Source organism: Camelus bactrianus, chromosome 4 (assembly GCF_048773025.1).
Source record: "Camelus bactrianus isolate YW-2024 breed Bactrian camel chromosome 4, ASM4877302v1, whole genome shotgun sequence".
In the NCBI taxonomy this organism is placed as follows: Eukaryota; Metazoa; Chordata; class Mammalia; order Artiodactyla; family Camelidae; genus Camelus; species Camelus bactrianus.
Window position 1 is genome coordinate 16572479 of NC_133542.1, and position 18372 is coordinate 16590850.

General features: G+C 35.8%; 1 long non-coding RNA gene across 1 annotated transcript in view; it reads right to left on the reverse strand.

Moving 5' to 3' along the window:
- Window positions 1-247: 247 nt before the first annotated feature.
- Window positions 248-18372, reverse strand: part of LOC141577365 (uncharacterized) — a 28656-nt gene continuing 10531 nt past the window's right edge. The window contains exons 2-4 of the long non-coding RNA XR_012506240.1: window positions 17484-17534; window positions 11042-11151; window positions 248-318 (exon numbers count right to left, since the gene is read on the reverse strand). This is a non-coding gene — a long non-coding RNA (uncharacterized LOC141577365). The remainder of the gene's footprint in view (window positions 319-11041; window positions 11152-17483; window positions 17535-18372) is intronic.

An 18372-nucleotide genomic window follows, 5' to 3' on the forward strand; every position in this document is an offset into this window, starting at 1 on the left:
AGCATTTTGTTTCCTGCTGACTTACACCTGATAATTCCCTAAATGTGAACCTAGTCTACTCAGGGATCAGCTTCATCAAAATCAACCCAAAATTCAGAACACAACACTATGCATGGGCATTATTCAGCATGAATCTTCTATGTCAGAAAGAAGTATCTGTGGGTAAGTAATGGAAATCCCACAAGGAAATGAAAACAGGCCATTTCACACCCTTATTTCTCTCTTTCTATCCTCTGCTTTTACTTACTGACACCTTTTCCTCTTCTCTCCCTTCATGACCCTTCTTTCTCCTTGATTCTTCTTTCTCCAGTGAATATGCTGTCCAAAAAAAGTACAAATGTACAACAAAAATTATTTTCTAAACTAAATATAATAAAAGCTTCATGTCAATGAAATACATCTTCTGATGTGATAAAATGTATTTCTTAACTTGTAAATTCATTTAACTATTCTTAGTGACTACGTCATTTTTCTTTTCTAAGACAAATATTCAATTTTCCAGAAAATTCAATATTTGGGGTTCTTATATAATTCCATGCTGATTTATTAAAGGAGATGTAGAAAATACACAATTCATAATAGGAGGAAAGCCTATCTTCTTTTATTTAATTTTTGAAAGAATTAAAAGTGGTTTTTTTCTCTCACTTTTTAAATATCCCAGTATCATATTGGGAAAAAACACAATTAATCTATGAAGCATAAAACCATAATTTGAAAATAATGAACAAACCTGGTATACTCATCTCTTACTATTATTTTCATTATGTTCAAAGCCTCTTATTTCTGCCATTTATTATGAATAATATTTATTATCACATTGTAATGTTTTTATCAGTTAAATAAGAGCCTTAAAGGTTAACAATATCAGGTCTGGAGAGGAAAGAGGGACTCATCTGGTTCCAATTTCAACAACAGTGTATGAACCTCTGGTGAAATGAGAACCTATTCTCAAATGAAAATGGCAATATTTACCATTTGAAATATATAATAAAATGCACCAAGATATTAGTAGAATAATGTTATTATAGCTCCCTTTGTAAGAACAAACATGATCACAGTAAGTCAGTGTAAACAGGGGGCTTGTTAAGCGCATATGGCACGTCCACATGACATAGCTATATAGCTGAAATGGAGTAGATGGGTATATGTTGATTTGAATAAAAAGCTTCAGGGTGCATTAAGTAAGTAGTTTGGTATAGAAAAGTGAGTACAGTGTGATCATTTTTTATGGTTTAAAATTGAGATATGCATGGAAACTATTTCTGGACTTACAGACAAGTAACTTACTAGCGGCTTCCTTTGGGAAGAGACACTCAGGGGTATGCGGTTGTGGGAGGCTTTGACTTCTCATTATATCCTTTTCTGAGCATTTATCATATCTAATTATGTATATGTATAACTTTAGTATCTTTTAAATATCAAAGAGGCTACTGAAATTATAAGGCCAAATAAGTATAATCTGGGAAATCTTAACTTGTGGCTGGTAATAGTAAAATGTTGCAGTGTAAATCCAGGATTTATTCTGTATTCTCTACAGAAAGAAATCCTGATTTCAAACTAGATGCTCAGGATTTCTGGAGCAAGTTTTAGATGACTGACTATATGGATATGCAGAGCTCAGAAAAATTGCTTGGTGACAGGAAAGAATGCACAATTACTAATATGTGTTTGCTCAGGCCCCAGCAGCCAGCGGCTGTTCAGTCAGGTACATGGGATCATGGAAAGAAGCCATCTCCTGTTCTCCCTGCCATTACTGATACAGACTCTAAGCCTCCTTTGCCTCTGGGCCTCTTGGCAGGACCCTACTGACTCTTTCCCTGGCACAGCCATCAGTGGTCCCTTGGTCCCTGTTGCTCACTGCATGGATGTGTGCACCCATTGTCCCCTGGTGCTCACTGTATGGATGAGTAGACCCACTGTTACCACACCATGGGCCCTGGTCCTTGCCAGAGTTGCGGCTCCAGCTTCACCACCTGCCGGCACCAGTATCAGGGATGTAGTGGCTGGATTTCTCAATATCCCCATTGAAATGGGAGGAAATGCTCCTTTGTCATGTTTTGAGTTTCTCATGTTAGGTCCAGAACAGAGTTCACAAAACAATTCAGATGATACCAAGCATAAAGCACTCACAATCTTTCTTTTCTCTGACATGACCCCTTTTCTTCCCTCTACACTATAACCGAACCAATATACCAAGAAGCTCTTTATTCTCAGCTTAAATTACAACTACGTGAGAGGTTAGAGATGAACTTGAATTCCTGGTGTGTCAACTCTGGAAATCTGCCTTCAGCTTTAGTATGTCTCGTTACACTTATAGTACTTTCCTAAAAATAAGATGGCAGCTCTTTTTGTCTATACTAACAGAATGGCACGTGTCAGTAATTAATATAGCTTCAGTGACTACCTGGCTGCTGATAGTCCCAAATACTGTGTAACTGTTTTTTGAGGTCCAAAGTAGAAGACTATCTAGATAACAAAAAGACATCCCACATTCAGTGTAGCTTGACTTGGAGTCACTATTTTTCCTTAACATAGTACTTAAAAGTGCAAGACTTTGGAGTCATGGGTCTGAATTCTGGCTGTTTCATTTGCTAGCTGCGTAATATACTGAAAGTAAGTTATACAATATCTTTGTGTCTCACTTCTTTCATATCTAAGAGTTGGTGTGAAAAAAAGATGATTGTGAACTGCTTAGAACACACTACATGGCATTTACTAAGAGTTTCACAAACATGTAGAACTTGGATGTTTATTAATTTTTCTTAAACTTATTAATGGTACCACCCTACACATTCTCGAATTCCTTCCTTCCACCTTCTAAACTCACAACAGACCCTAGAGCCAGCTCTCTCTTACTACCTGTGTGAGGTTAGGCAAGGTGATTAACTTCTTGGTTCTTTAATTTCTTCATTGGTAAAGTGGAGATAATAACACCCAGCCCACAGGACTGTTGTAGTAAATGAGATGATATATGTAAAATATCTGATACAAAACAAACATTATATAAGCAATAATAAACCTGTAACATAATACATAAAATCATACTTTTTAATAGTAGCAATTATGTAAAACTAATTTATTAATTTCATCCTCTAAATTATTTTATGATTAACACATAACTTTATTGTAGAACTAATAATTATAATTATATAATATAAAACAATAAATATTACATGTCTTTTCTATAATAATATTACTATTATAGAAAATATTAACATCAGTTTGGTGGTTAAGGTTTATTTTAATAACAAATTCAATTTATCTCACTGATAGCGATAGGGTTTGTGTTTCATCTTGTGAAAACCAAAACAGCAAATTATATAGAAGAAAAACAAAGTAAGCATGAACAAGAGTTGCAATAAGACTGTGTAGAGACAGATCTTGCAGGGGTAAAGCAATTAATAGCCATATAGTCAGAAAGTTACCTTTCTAGTCCGCAGAGGTACAGAAATGGAAACCACAGAGATCATTTCAGATGCATGAATGGAACAAAATGTTAAAATAAATCATAAGAATAAGAAACTAAAATTAAAAGGTTCTATCCTTCACTAGATGTTGGAATATAGGAGGGTAATGGTATAAAACCTGAGAAAAAGAGAAAATGTAAAACTTTATATGCCAACAGATAGGGAGTATATGAAAAGCAGTTCAAAGGAAATCTTTGGAGGACTAAGCAAAATAATAAAAGTGTAATGTCCTAGAAATAGAAATTATAGAGCATTGGCATGAGGAAAACCTGTAGGGAAACTTATTATCCAAGAACTGCTTGCATTTGTGGCTTGTAATAATGGTAAATAATGGGAAAATAGACAGGGGTGGATTTATGTTTAATTTATAAAATATTATAAAATATATGAAATTTATATGAGAAGATACATTAGCATAAGTATGATTTGGGGAGGGGATACAAGGGTTTTTATAATAGTCTACCCCCAGAGTGTTTGTACCAAATTAATTAGCACTAACAAATGATGATTCATTGATGTTATTTATAACAGGCAAATTTTGTGAAAATAAAACTAACAGAAATAAATATAAGTTCCTGCACATCCAAAGACCAAATATAGATACACAGGACACTGGAAAAGGCTTAGTAGCAACTTACATAAAAAGAACAGTAGTATTGTAGTGAGTGGACTTTAGGAGATATTGGCATGTTATGGAATGGATCACTTTTATAATCACTTCTATTTGTGATCCAAATTTAAATTAAGAGAAAGCCTGAAAACTGAAAAAAGTATTGACCTCCCTGTATCACTCATTCTCAGGCTTTCTATTCATATGGGAATTTATTTCTAATAATGGTTTAGATTTATGGTGGATCATGCCTTCTTAGTAACAGTTGAAGCAGCATAGGTGTTTTTACTAATATCAGTCCAAATATTTCCTAAAAAAGCTCACATACATCATTGTATCATAAGAAAATTCAGTATTAGTCCCTGCCTTAGATATACTGGCATAGCTATTAATTCAGTCCTTCAAATTGTCAGGACTCTTGATGGTGTTCAGCTATGATGCACTGTGGCTCTCTCCACGCAGAGGAGAGCTGAGTTTGCTAGGATTGGTGCTGGTCCATCTCCATCACAAAGGACAGATTCTCTCATTCCCTTTTGACTTTGCCTCTCATCCTTGTAATTAAGACTCTTTTGATTTTGTTTGGCAACTCACCATCCACAAAAAAAGGAGGGCAAGCCCAGAAAACTGGCGCTCTCACAATTTCACAGGGTCCTTGATTAAACTCCGTTTAATTCGGAGAATCTTAATCAAGGTAATTATCTGACTGAGGGTGTCTGCATCTGCACTTGCTCCTCTGGTGGGTTTCTCTAACAGCTGGAGGTGTTTGGGATGTGGCAGCCCTCCACAATGGGCCCACTGCGGAGGAGTGGTGTGTGTATCAGCAGCTCTCTTTAGCATAGTCCTGAGTGTATGGCTGTATTGATTTGTTTTTAAAACCTTCCAAATGTGTACAAAGCAAGCTGCTTATTTTGTGCCAGAAGACTAGATTAGCTAATTTGCAGTAATGCTGAATTCAACCCTTTAAAATATTTCTCCATAATTCTCATACTAAAGTGCACTAATTACTTACCTAGCACAATCACTACCTTCCCCAAAATGCAACAGAAAATTCAATCCAGAAAAAGGCCAGGGGGCACCAGTCATTTCATGCCATTTCAGGTTTCCCAAATGCCAAACATTTTGACTTTGTTAACTAGCCAACATTGCAGAAAACACAAATTAAAATAAATTGTGATATGAGAAATGTTTCTCTCAGGAAAACTGAAAGTTCTGTTAGTCAAAATAGTTTTGAGAACTAGTGCTATGTATAACTACTGAGCTTAGCATTTTGTCGTGTTACAGTGTTTTATCCAAGAAAGTTCATCTGGGGCTGGGGGTACATAGATTTTCTTAAAAACAATCCAGTTTCTTCCCTTTGATTTATACTCCATGAGTGAATCTATCTAACTAAAGCCATTATATATCTTCCCTTTTCCATTTCTTTCCGTCAAGGCCTTCAGTTTGTGGGTGGAGGAAAGATGAGAATCCTCTAATCACGCCACTGCAGGGTAGGAAGGCCTTGGACAGCCTCCAATCCAGCATTTCTCACTTTTTTTTTTCTAGTTTTTGATTTTTGTTTTTTAAATTGCTGAACATTTTAATAATAATATAAATCTAGTGAACCCTTGTGGAAGTTTCTTATTAAAATTTTTGGTATGGCTTATATAGATTATAAGCCAAATATTTTAATTCATATCCTATAATACTGAATATTATACTGTTAATACAATATCCAACATATCTACAACATATACAATTATATTATCTCTTCCATTTGTCAATTCAAATTAAATAAATGAAAAGCAAAATAGTTTTTGATGACAAAGAAATGTAAAAGGCTGTATTTTATATTTTGTGTGTTTCAGCTAAAAATCTTCTTAGCAAAATAGATAAAAATTGTCTTTATATCTGCATGCTTAGAATTCTTCAGCAATTAAAAAAAGTAATGTCCATATGTTATTTTAGATAATAAAGTAATAGAGACAATGCTAGATACTTAGTGCAAGCATTTTTCCTCTAAAAACATATTACCAATGTGAATCATTTTGAATTCTAATTTCTGATACTATTTATAATGTATTTCTCATAAATAAAAATCCCAATGAATCAGAAATGTTGCTATATATTTTTGTAAATATTAAAGTTATCCTGATGTGCCATATAGAAATTTGCTAATATGAATTTAATTTATGAATCTTCTGATTTGGTTTGCTTTGAAAATCTATCTTACAACTTTTTGTCATTCTTGACTATGAGAAAATAGTCATGTTACTTAACATCTCTGTGTTTCAATGTATGGCTCTGCTTTGTAGAATAATTTTCAAGATTAAGTGAGATAATATTTGGAAAGGGCCCAGCACAGTGCCTGGCCCAAGAAGCAAATTAAAATATTAGTTTCTTGTCCTCCTCCTGTTTGACGCTCCTTTCACTATAATGTTTAAATTTTCTAAATCTCTGGCTTTTTTAATCCTCCAGTTCCCTCATATGGCTTTTGCTATCTCCCTGTTACTAGTCCACAGTCCATTCCAGGTGGGTGCTAATTATCTTCCACTCATCACTTCGACACTCTCTTCTCTGTGAGCAGTCCAGTGGTGACTGTAAAACCCACTTTCTCAATACAGAGTTCAGTGAATCAGAGTGCTTTGAAGACTAGTGGGTGTTTTTGTCCAAAAATAAAAAAAGAAACTATAATTCAGAAGTTGGTCTTTATGTGTTCCAAGCCAACAATTCTTCAAGTGTACAGCCATTTAACTTGGCTTTTTTTCCTTTCTACAACAGACAGTATTGGTAATGCTCAGGGAACTGAACCAGGAAAATACAAGAATGCTCATGGAAAAAGGGGAGTTTTCTTCAGAGTCAATGTAACACTAGGATGATTTTTTTCCCTTACTATCCAAAATTATGGTTTATGTAATTACTTAAAAATAAACCAGTACACTCTATTCTGTATACATTTTTCTTATAATTATATTTAATAATATACAAAACAAAAATCTGTACTGCAACTACTAGAAAGAAACACTCCTCTGTTTCAGCAGTGGTCTCAGAAACGATATTCTCCTTCTCCCACATTTGTGAATTTTCAATTTTCTATAATTAAGCACTTATGACTTTTGTACAAGAAAAATTATGTGACTATTTAGCCTAAGAAAATGAGCATTTAAGCACATTTGTGCAATAAATTGAGGTGTCACTTATGAAAAAATAGTGGGGGGACTTAGTACAGTGAATATAGATGAACTTGGGTGCCACTGTCAGCAAGTTTTGCTAGAGACTCCCCACAAATCTATGAGGCATGCAGTGACGATTCTTAGAACAAGCAATCAAGGTTATTTCAGCAAGCAGCTGTCTCACAAACACCTCCAGGATGCTTTTGAAGGTTGAAGGATGTTGATCAAAGCAAAGTCTCTCATGAAACTTCAGAGACGTTTCAGCAGGACATTAAAACAAAACAAGGGAGCTGACATCAACTTAACTCCCCACCCTGATGTGGTTTGTCCTGTTGGCACCGTGCCTCTGATGTTATGCATGCACAAGGATTTAGATGACAGTGCACTGCTGTCACCATAGCAAAAACAGAATAATAGCTATTAGTGTATACTCTACGGTCCACCAATGTTTAGGAAAGAAAGCACCACATCTTCTAGGATTAATTTCTCTTTCATGGGGTAAAATGAAATTTAGAATCACCTAGATGGGTACTTTTGAAACTTTGCCTTTCCCCAAGAAACGGCTAAGGACAGGTTATCCAGTAGCACTACAGAATTAATTCTGCTCTGTATCAGCTTTGCACACAGGGACAAACAAAACAGGAGACCCCCAAATTGCCCACTCCTATCATGGCCTCCTGAAGAAAAACACATCACTCCGTGTTAACTGGTAGGACTCAGCAAGGCAGAAAGACATTGATTTTAAAAGGCAAAGTCTTCAAGTTCCCTAATGAATAGATTTGCCAGGGTAAAAACCATTTTCCTATCCACATTCCATTGGACACATTTAAACTATTCAGAAATTCTGTGAACAGAGTCTAATATAGATAAACATTACAAAGTTCTACCGAAGTCATAGTGAGACCTGCAGTGCTTACCCCTGGACAAATGTCTCCTCGAGTAACAGAGTAAAAAGAAACTAAAAGGGACTGAAAATAACAGTACACGTGCACAGTTGGGGCAAATTATGAAGAAGATACAAAAAGACCCAAAACTCAACTGCCACTTCTGAGGTGTCAGGAGCAAAAGCAGGGGACTGTGCAAGACCCCTGCACACAGCACCACCCAGTGGGTAGGCACACTACCTAAGCCACCCCTTCAGCCTGACCCATAGAGTCGCCCCACACTCACCCCGTTCCTCAGGGAGCGAGCAAAGGAACCTGTTGACCAGTTTTCACTCCCTCGTGCTGCAGCACGAGTCCCAATAAACTGAATTTCTCATCTGGCCTCTTATCAATTTCTATTGATTAAGGAGTCCAAGAACCCTGGCCAGTAATGACAGCATTCCCAAACAGCCAAGAACAGGAATCTATCTGAAGAATGCACAACCAGAAACTTTAATGAGTTATTTCAAGACACGTATAGTAAAATACATAGTTTTAAAACTAAATTTCTGTTACCTCTTCTCTTGCCATGTTATTGTTTCTCTGAATAAAAAGGCTGACTCAAAGTCTTCACTAAAAGAGGGAAAAGCTGGCAATCCTATTATTATAGACATACTTAGCATACTTACATAATACAGGAGCAACAGAACCATGTCCGCTTGTACTCGCTCGCTCTCACACACACATGCATACACACACGAGCATTTACGTGTACCAGAGAACTCTTTGGTATATCTAGCCCTCCTTCATTTTTGTCCCCTTTTTATCCTTCAACATATGAGAACGGACACATAAGGCTGAAGGAGCTTGGTTTCAGTTCTTGTCCACGTAATCCTCAAAGGAAACTGGACATTGTCTCAACCACCAATAATACAACCTAACCTTTGAAACTCAGGGAAGTAGGAGAGTACTGTTGTGGTGTGTACACCTCATGACCTCAATTATTACCTATTTCATGGATTTTAGTGAAATCCAGTCTCAACTAGATAGAGGAAAAAAGATACACAAAATAGAAATTCATAAACCCTGGTGGTCTTAATTAATAGACAGTGTACACACTGATGTGAGAAACTGGATTAAAGTTTGAGTTTTCCTTAGTGTTCATGTCTGGAAACCACCACATGCTAATATTTTCTAACTGTGATGGTAAAATCCAAAACACTTCTTGACTTGGCTTCAACCCATATTTCCAAACATATTTCACACTCAACTTAACATGCTTTCCCTAGAGTGAAATCTATGCTGTCCCAAACCTGCCCTTGCACTTTCTTGCATCTGACACTTAGCCTGTTATTTCAGTGTTCACTCCACATGGAATATCATGACAGTCCCATCTCTGCCTGAAGGACCTGGAGCAATTCCACTGTCCAATGAAAAGTTCAAAATGTGCAATTATTTCCATCTGTCTTTGTTAATGGACCTTGATCATGCCATTATTATAGCACTTAATGCATATTGATTTTCTTAAATTGAGCTCTTTGCGTCTCTAAACTGTAAACTTCTTGAAGGCCAGAACCATTTGTTACTAGACTTAAGAGAATGAATCCTGGAGTCATGCAGACCAGAGATGATATCTAGTCTTTGCAACCTAGAGATTGTTTGGGGTTATGGAAAATTCTTAATCTCCCTGAGCCTCAGTTTCCTAATTCATAACTCAGCGATGTTTCTGTAGTGAGGATTAAACATGATGGTGAATTAAAGTGCTATTACAGTGGCAAACACTTAAATATGGTTGTTAATATTTCACTCCAGGATGTCTAGCATAGGGTTAAGCTAATATTGAATCCTCAATAAAAATGTATTAATTGTTGAATGAATGAATGAATGAATGAAACTGTCTTCTTTCAAAAATCACTGAAATTTCTTACTCTTTTGAAAAAATTTGTGAGAATTCTTTTCTCACAAGAAAGGGGAAGTAATAAAAGGAGTCAGTTCTGTGTGTAACAATGAAATCTGCAGAAACATTGACAGACCAACGGGGAGCACTGTAAGTGGTGAGCTGGATGCACTTTCTCTTGGAGGTACTTTTTTAGAAGAAAAAGGAAATGCAAAGATATGCACAGAATATCTATCATCCAGCTGAGACGGCTTATTAGTGCTCTCATTGACACCACCAGCAAAGCCCACCTGTTAAAGTTCTACCCAGGAATCCCTGGGACTCAGGTGGCTCCAGGTGCACAGTGACAGCCAGAGTACACAGTAAACCAGGTCATCAGCCTGGGAATGGTCTACATTTAACCAACCTGTCCTTGTCCTAGCTATGGTGCACACATGTGAGAAAGGAAAATTTTGGCTTCATAGATGAAGAAAATGATCTACTTACGCCCCATGGAAATAGATCTTTACAATAAAGCATGCACAGCCTAATGGCTGAAAAGTAAACTGGAATGGGAATTGCTTATCCAATGTAAACTGAGTTGTCCACAGATAAAGGAAAAATCTTTGAAAGTATTCCCCCAATTTATTGTGGAGAAAATAAAATAATTTTCTTAACTTAAAATGAACACAAGTGTAAGTTGCAAACTCCTTTCTTCTTGAGATATAGAAAAAGTTATTTGAACTACACTTCCACAGCCTGCAAGTCCAAAGCCTGATTCAAGATTTCTGACATTACCTGGGATTATGATCTACTGATTACCTCTATTTCTGGGCTCTTGCTTTTTGTTTTTTGTGGGGTGTTTTGTTTTTTTTCCCCTATTTTAATATCTGTTCTGTACAACTTTAACATGGGTGTAAAACTCTGCCCCTTTGCAGTTTTTTGTAAGACATTCTGATTTTAGATTTGTTGTTGATTTGGGCATCACGGGGAGGGGGCACAATATGCAATGCAGTGTAAAAGAATGCAACATTTCAGATTAAACACTCCTTTTCTTAAAAGCCTTTCAGTCATACCTCCTCTGAAAGCAGGGTCTGGACCTCAGCATCCTCCAGCTTTCTGCCGTCTCTCTGGTTCATTTCTCTTCCTGCTTCTTTCCCCCCGAGCCATTTCTCCTTTCTTTTTCCTAGAACACACAAACAACAAAATTCTTCTTTATTAGATGAAGTCAGCACTGCATAGTGCTGAGGCATGGACTGTGGATTAAGGCTTCCTTGGTTCAAATTCCAGCACTGCCACCTACAATGGCATGACCTTGGATAAGTCACTTAACCTCTGTACTTCACTCTCATCACCTGTAAAGTAGAGAATAAAAGAATTCATACCTCATAAAAGTAGGTATGATTCACTGAGTTAATATGCAGTTCTTGGCACACAATAAGTAACAAAAATGTTTACTTAAAAATCATCTCCTCTGATATTGCTGCTCAGACACCCTCAGTACCTTATCTTCAATCTCCAGTGATTTATCAAGATAGTTTCCAACAAAACACCTATTTTCTTCTTAAGAGGAATTCTGGTATCAAACGTTTAGGGGATGCTGGTTTCATATTAGAAATGGTTCCATCCTAGAAATCATTTGCAAAACACTGGTGTCTGCTATCATTTTTTTTGGTGACAGTGCTAAAATACTATAAGGAACAGATATTTACAGATAAAATGGTAACCAACCTAAGCACTTTATAGTTTTAAACCCGTGGAACATGATTCCGTAGGACCTATGATAATTAGAAAATGGATATTGTATAGTCTTTTAACAAGTTTATTAAGAGAACAAAGCTTTTCAAGTTCAAAGGAAACATCAGGAGAAATAATTTTATCTTGGACAGTATCACATTATTACCCAAAGCAAAAAATTTTCTTGAGATGCTGATATGAAGCTGTTTTAATTCCAGCAATGTATGGGGCAATGACCAAGATCCATAGGCCATTTAAACTTGCCTCTATAATAGTGTTTCATTCAATGAAATGATAAGCAGAACTGTCTAAGGTCATCTCTAGGGTAAAGGAATAGCATGCGAACAGAAGCTCCCAGGACATTTAAAAATAAAAACTGACATAAAAGGAGGCGTTATTAAAAGTAGGGGAGAGTAGTGCGAAGGGGGAAAATGATTAGGGAAAGATTAGTGCCAAATTATCTAAGGACTAAGACAAATTCAACTGGGAATGCTGACTTTTAGCTGCTCCAGCTGGCCATGAGCACTACTTGGAAACTTGTTCCAAATGCAAATTCCGGAATCCCTCCCACGTGTACTCAATCCAACTTAGACTCTTTGTAGAGGAACGAGGAATCTGTTTTAACAGGCTTTCCTGATGATTCTTATGGTGTTCAAGTTTGAGAAGCACTGAGGAGTATGCATTTGGGGATTGCCCACCATCTCTAAAATAATTTAAGTGAAAAATTCAAGAAAGAGAGCAGGCTTAATTTGGCATTTTTATTTTATTTAAAATTTGCTGTTTAATCTTTTTGATAAGCCAAGCATCTCCTTTAATTTACCAGCATTTGAAGTAAATCGGTTGCACAAAAGAGAGTAATTTCATGTGGAATTTTAGGATTATCTTAGTAGACTGCTTACTTGAATAAATAAATTTGTCAAATTTCACATTTAATTGTCAGGAAGTCCTGAGCAACTGGTTGTCAATTTCTGTAAAATGATGCTATAACTTCTTTATTTATCTGTGATAAAAATTTTTGGCAATCTACATGGTATCAGGATGTTTAAGAGGACTGAGAAGACAGGGTCATTTTACCAAGGATTCTATAGATGCCGGTCTTCATTCAGGCTGACAGTCAATGATAGTCTGTTAAGGGCTGAACTGGAATCTGAGTTTCCAACATTGAAAGAGATGGAGAGATTTTTATATGTTGAATGACAAAATAGGAGTACACCAGAAGCAGGGGTTTCAAAATTTCTTATTAGAATCTTAGCTTAAATAAAATGTTATAGAAGTCTTTATTTAAAAAAGGAAAAGGTTTTGAAATAAATAATTTTGAAGATGTGAATGCTTAGCATTTGTCAGGCACTAAAATAATGAATGTATACATGATAAATATAATTTACTTGTAATGAAATAGTACAGGTTATTGATTTCAAATTTAAAAGCTAAACTGTTTCATATACTAAAGTTTTCCATTTTTTCACAAATTTCATTATACATTAGATCTTTGCTAGTCTGATATAGTACTGTGCTTATATTACAGTGGATGTAGATTAGATTTTACTTCAGAATGTAACTTCAAAATATCTATCAATCACTCGTAAGATTAAAAAATGCAGAAAAGTAACCTCATACAATTTCCTAAGCCAGTTTTTTCAGTCCTAAAATGGTTCCATCTTTGGCCAGTGGGAATCTTTTGAGTTGCCTCTTGTGTCCTTCTGACATGATTCTAGTAGTCTTTGATAAACTTGCTTTCTGGTGTGACAAATTTTCCCTTCCCACACCTGGAATTAGCCATTTTTTCCCCTTCAATAGACCTCATATTTTTAATGGTGAATTGTTTTGAGAGACTATAACTCTGGTTATAGATTACTATGAACAACTTTTTTTTGTCAGTATTTATTTAAATGTTCAAAAAGGGATTTTTTTTTCAGTTATATAGGATTGGTATCAATTTGCTCTTCTTTGCTCACATACGAACTGGTTATTGTCATTCTTAAAAATTTTAATTTTATAAGGAAAAATAAAGTATTTGCATTGTTTTATAAACATTTATTTATTTATTAGCAAGATGGTATGTTTTCTTATTGTTCATATTTGTGAATTTTCTGTTTGTGCTCAGTTGGTTTGCTATATTCTTTCTCCATATATCAAGAATAAAACCTTTTGTCTCTCATAAATGTTTTTAAAAAAGTCTTATGTTTGATCAGCATTCTGTCTTTCTAAAAGTCAATTATTTATCAAAAGAGAAATTAAACAAATATTTATTGAATACCTATTCTGTGCCACACGACAAATATTTATTTAGCACCTATTAGGTCCTGGTGATACAGAGGTGAATAAAGCAGAACATAGTTCTTGTTCCTCTTGGGATTCAATTCTAATGGAAATATTAAAACCTTTATTATCTCAAAACTATTTGTGTAGAAAGGCAATTATTAGATACAATTTTAAAAATAAGTAAGAATAAAAATCTTCACTGTGGTTAATATCTGTTTCTTATCTTTGTTTTATGATGGCTAACACCTAAATCTCAACATGATGTGATCTGGGATCCTTAATATTTTTAAGTGCTTACAACTAGTTCCAGAAATTCAAGTATTAGAATTTCAATCTTTTAGTGAAATACTACTTACTGTTTTTAACACATATCAGATAGGTTTAGCTATTATTATATAAATATTATTACTCAGTTATTATGGTGACATAATAATGATGAATATAATATTACTATGCATTGCCATACATACATGCTATTTTATTTTGTAAATATTTAATATATTATTTGAAATTGTTTTATTAACACTAGCAGAAATAAAACATATGAAGTAGCATTTACTGAGAAAAAAGCTTTGCTTAATCTAAAAGGAACTTAAAAATGCATTTGTACGTTTATACCAAGCAATCAAAGCATACATCTTGAATTTTCTTAGATAGTCTTGATTTTTAATATCCTATTCCATTGATTCTAAAATTATATTCAGAATTGTCAAAAATCATGGATCCAATCTTTAGTCATAAAATATTAGCATTATTTATATTTAAAAACCATTATGTGGATACTTTGGAAATTATGAATGTTTTATGGAAATAGATGCTTTCACTAAAAATGATAATTGACTGAATGTACTTCAGTATTAAATACATTCATAGTAGAAATATTTTGTTTAAAAGACAGCCGTATACTTGTCATAAAGAGACCTGGACCATAAAAGAGTATGCTAAGAATTTAAGTATTATTTGTCCATCCCCACTATCACAGAGTGACCGCCATGAGCTACATGCGATGTACATTACAGGGTCATTTTCACTTCCAAATGAGCTTTAATAATGTGTACAAATCAGCAGAGAATTACTATCTGTATATAATAGAAGCTTTTTGTCCATTGAAAGCATGTAAAATAATCCCCATCATATAGGTATTAGCAGATCATTTTTTTCTGGTTTTACTGTTTGATTTAATAACATGCAAGTTGAATTTATGCTTGAACCAAAAACATCTTCAAACCCTCCAAGAAGTGATGGAAAAAACTAAATATGACCCATTGTCATGAAGAACACACAATGCTGTATACACTAAAATGACAGAATGGGATTATCCTAAATATTGAGCTTTTACTACTTTCTGTGCAGTCATCAATTAAGATCTACTCTCACCTGTGAGACTGCACAAATCCATTATTTATAGTAAAAGATAAGTGATGTTTCCTTCTCCAAATCTTCAGGCTAACAAAAATGTGTTTTCAACGGTGTTTTCTTAATGTTATTCAGTTGCTTCAGGAACTTTGTTGCTTTCAATACTATCCCCTACTTCCAATCCCCCTAAAGCACAAATCTACTATATTAAAAATAAAGATGTAAAAACGTCACTTACTTTTTGAAAGTTCCCTGAAACTGTAAAGATCTATGCCATCTAATACCTAAAAGAGACAATAAAGTGTCCAAGGAGAAGCAAACATAAATATACCAATGATTAACTATTTTTATAATGCCTTAGTCATGTTCATATTATCAAAAGTACAGCAAGTGAAAAACACTAATAGGCAGGATCTGAATTATCACTAACTAGAGCAGAGCTATGAAGAAAGGTCTTGGAGATATGGATTAGTCAGTAGAACGCTGCAACTGCCTAGGCAAGTGCTGATAAGGAGAAGAGAGACAGCAACTGTACTCTGAAGAGAGAAAGGCACAAGTTAACACGAGCAGTGTAGGCAGATGGCATTACTGTCAGTCTGCTCACCCTGGTTTAGAAATACTGAAACCCTTCCACAGCCTTTGGTTAACAGCTACTGGCCCAAGCCCGACTTTTCCACTCAGCCCATTTCCTGAAACCTGATTTCTCTGTGAACCAAAAAAAACTGAAGTTCTAAGAAACTTCAGTGAGGGCATGCTGAGTCCTGCTTTAGCACTAAGGCTCACACCCCCTCTGATGCGATGGTGCCTGTGTCACTCAGATTGTTAAATATTTTTAGTATGACTTTTGTCTTTAAGAAATAGATGTGAACTTTTTTATTTATCCTGCACAGCACTTGATGTGCACTTTCAATATGAGGATTCTTGTCTCTCTTCTGTTCAGGAAGATTCTGCACTAATATCTCTTCAATGATATTTTCCCCCCATTTCGTCTATCTTCTTCTGTGATCCCTACTGGACTACTTTTGAACCTATGGGTCTTCTCTACATGTCTCTTAGCATGATTTTCCTATTTTTAGTATACCATCATTTTATATTATTTCTATAGCATTGTTTAATATGCACATTTAAAAGTGATTTTATTATGCTATGATTTTCATTTTTCCTAGAGAATCCATCTTCTGTTTCATTTCATTGCTTCACCTGCAATGAGTTTTAGTCATGTTTTGAATTGCTTATCACAAAGGACACCTTCTACTCTCCCTTTCTCTTCTGCTTCCTCCCTGTTTTTCTCAAACTCTGCAACGTTTAACAGTTTTGTAAATGATTCACTTGTCTTCCTAGGGGTCCCAATCCCAATCCACTGACACCTCGGTAGCGCAGAGATCTTGATGAGGTGATAATGTGGGACATTGCAGCCACTGAGAGTTACCAGCTTGTCTAAATCTTTCTCTGTCAGGATATGTCCACTACCTTCTCCCCCCGGTTTGTGGCTTCATGTAGGCAGCACAGCTCAGGGTATGGTGGAGAGGTTAGTTTTCTGCCTCCTTCAGTAGGAAGAGAAGGGAAGCTGCAGCCACACATTTCATGCAGGGAGCCAGGCCCAGTCAGCTTTATCCTCCTTACGTGAAGAACTTTTAACCCTCATTATATATACAAGGAATACAGCTCCTTACTTCCAAGCTTGAGGTTCTGTAAATCTGCTTTTCAGGACAGATTATTATCTTTGTTTCCCTCTTTCCCTGTGAGACCACTGCAGTGCTTGTCTTCCCATTTGGGCACCAATATTTCATTTCACTTCTATCATTTTATACTTTATTATTTCTGTGGGCTTAGAAGAAGGGAAAATGGTGCTTTTATCAGTCACGGTTCCAGCAGGAAACAGATGGTATGCTCAAATTAGGATAATTCAAGGCAAGTTTTAAAAAGGGACCACTGAAAAAGATGTTTTCAGGGTATAGGGAATCAAAATTGATACTGTCATATTCTAGTATGGAGTAGAACCTGTAGATAAGACGAAAGGGAATGGTAAGACAGGAAGAAAGAGGAGGAGACTGTCCTTTGTGTAGACAAACAAAAAAATCCAACTATATCCCCTCTCCTTCATACACACACACAAATTTATGGGACATTCATCTGGGATTATTTTTGCAATTTGCTTCTTACCTTACTGTTGGGCTGCATCCCGCAGGCTTGTAAGCCTTGTAGTTGCCCAGCCTAGAGACAGAAGAAAGAGCCCAGAGTCAGCAACAGAGACATCAATGTCATATCGGACAGGGGAATCTTACACAAAGGGTCCTGGAGAGACACCCCACCGTCTGCGGCAGAAAGTGGGGAGGACGCAGCAACAATCTTCGCTACTCTCGGGAGGAGGCGGCTACCATTTATAAGGGGAATTGACATCAGGTGGGCTTGTCAGTTACTAGGGACTAATTAAGCCCAATAATCAAGATGATTGGATACTCCTGTGAGTGAAGCAGGGCCTCGTGGAGCAGAGAGCAAGAAAACAGCCATCCTAAATTACTCATCATAAAGGAGGCCTTCTACTTTCCCTTCCTCTTCTTCTTCCTCTCTGTTTTCTCAAACTCTGCAACGTCTATCCTAAATGTCATCCTAAATCGCTAACCATATACTTACCCCTAACACTGGCTTATGAATAGGTCACATTTATGTATCCCTTATGTGATGAAATTTGAGAAAGAGATAAACTGTGTAAGCTTATACAACTTTATCATTGTGAAGACTCAGAACAACCTAAAAAGGTTGAAACAATAAATATACAATATGCATTCCAGAGAATGCATGGAGACTTTTAGTCAAGATGATATTGTACATTTATGTTTTTGTACATTGGGCTAGATAACGTCTGTTTGCCACTGCTATGGCAGAAAGTAAGGTAAAGAAGTATGGAGAAAGGTTTGAGTTTTCATAAATATGGATCTGTGTGTGTGTGTGTGTGTGTGTGTGTGTGTGTGTGTAGGAAATAGCTGCAGTTGGATTTGTGTGTGTGTGTGTGTGTGTGTGCGTGTGTGGCAGTAATGTGATATCCATACCC